The sequence below is a fragment of the Gavialis gangeticus genome, unplaced genomic scaffold (assembly GCF_001723915.1).
Source record: "Gavialis gangeticus isolate Ggan-Ray unplaced genomic scaffold, GavGan_comp1, whole genome shotgun sequence".
NCBI lineage: Eukaryota > Metazoa > Chordata > Crocodylia > Gavialidae > Gavialis > Gavialis gangeticus.
Window position 1 is genome coordinate 2,260,821 of NW_017729018.1, and position 1,889 is coordinate 2,262,709.

A 1,889-nucleotide genomic window follows, 5' to 3' on the forward strand; every position below is an offset into this window, starting at 1 on the left:
TGGACACGAGGCACCCCCAGGGAGGCACTCAGAGCCTGGAAGGTGGTTGGGCACAGTGAGGTGGGTGGCTCAAAGCAGGAGCGCCCCCTACTGGCCTGCCACAGATTTCTTTTACTCTTATACTTGAAGTGGAATACCCATTCTCACATTTTGGCTTCTGTAAAAGAGGGTCATTACATATAAAAAAAATGCACGTAGGATTAATATAAAAAAATACTTTTTCAGTTATAGAACATGGCATACAGAGTTTCTGATGGTCAGAATTTGATAATGTAAAATTGTAGAAAGACAAATTTTAGAAAGAGTAGTGATCTGATTAGCCCATAGATAAAATGCACTTACTATGTACAAAAGGTAAAGAGGTTACACCTAACTACATTGTGCAGTGACAAATGCTTGCACAGAGTTACTGGTGCTGATATTAAAAGCTGTAAAAAGTAAATAAATGTAATTGTAAAAAGTTTAAAATACACTTAAAATCATCAAAATTGATAGAAAAATAAAAAATGGAGTGATCAAGTCAGAAACTAACCACCCTGTATACCTAGTTTAGATTTCAGAAATATTCCTTAGAATTCCATAAGTGACTTCAATAATATTAAACAGAATTTGCTAATGAAATACCTCCTTCTTTATTCCTTTCCTGTAAACTTGAAGCATAAAGATGCAATTCGGGAGGTATTTTCAGAAAACTAGAGGTGCACCGATACAATGGGCCATATCGTATCAGCACAGAAGAAAGGAAAATTAATATTATTGGCAATCAGCTTTTTTTGGCTGATGTGGCCGATTAATGTCATAAATAAGTGCCACATGCAGCTGCAGCATACATGCAGCCAGGAGTGCAGCCTGGCAGCTTGGAGAGCAGCATCTGGCCAGTAAGTCTGTGGGGGGAAGAAGGGGCATGGGGGCAAGTCAACGCACCCACTGTGAGGGAGGGAGTGGGGCAGTGGCAGGGTGGGGCATGGGATGGAGCTGCAGGGATTGGGGGCAGCTCCCACTGCTGTACACACCCCCAGGGGAAGGATGGGGGGCATATGCCCCCCGATCTGTGTGCAGAGCAAGTGCGGGCTACCTGCTGTGGGCTCGGGGGCTGTGCCAGCCTCCCCCTAGAAGGGGGCTGGGCTGGGGCTGTGCTCAGGGTGGGTGGGTGGTGGTACTGGGAGTGGGACTATGGTGAATTTTAGGGTGGTTGTAGCCCCCTGCCCTGCCCTTGCCCAGCCTGAACACAGCCCTGGCCGAGTCCACCCTCCGCTCCCCCCCAGGGACAGGCCCCAGCAGGCAATCTGCCTTCACCCCACACAAAAATCTGGGGGGCACATGTTCTCCATACCTTCCCTGGGGTGCACACAGCGTGGAGAGCTGCCTCCACCCCTCCCCCTGTGCACCCCTGGGATGAGCTGCCCACAGCTCAGTCCTGTGCTATGACCTGCCCCCACCCCTGCCCCATTCCCTCTCTCACCACAGGGGGCCTTGATCTGCATCCCTGCTTCCCATACCCCTTCCCTGCTTCACCCCCCTTCCTCCCCCCACAGACTTACTGGCTGGACACTGCTCTTCAAGCTGCCGGGCTGCATATTGGCAAACAGATCAGTATTGGCCAATATGGCTGGCTAATAATCAGCCATCAGTATAAACCTAAAAAATCTTTTTTTGGTGCACCCCTACAGAAAATAGAACTTTTTACTACTGTTACATGGTGAACCTGTCCATGAGTGACTGGTGCCTCCTGAGTATGGTGGGGGGAGGTGAGGTACCAGCAGCTGATACCCACAACCCTGGTAGGTGATCCCCCAGTAACTGATCAACTCCCTGGCACCAATCTCAGGGGGGGCATTGGCTGGTGCTTCTCCTGGTGCCCCTGCTTGGCAACGGCCACTCTTGGGGCA

General features: G+C 49.8%; 1 long non-coding RNA gene across 1 annotated transcript in view; it reads right to left on the reverse strand.

The window, feature by feature from the left end:
* Window positions 1–679: 679 nt before the first annotated feature.
* Window positions 680–1,889, reverse strand: part of LOC109295029 — a 6,744-nt gene continuing 5,534 nt past the window's right edge. The window contains exons 2-3 of the long non-coding RNA XR_002096668.1: window positions 1,681–1,686; window positions 680–692 (exon numbers count right to left, since the gene is read on the reverse strand). This is a non-coding gene — a long non-coding RNA (uncharacterized LOC109295029). The remainder of the gene's footprint in view (window positions 693–1,680; window positions 1,687–1,889) is intronic.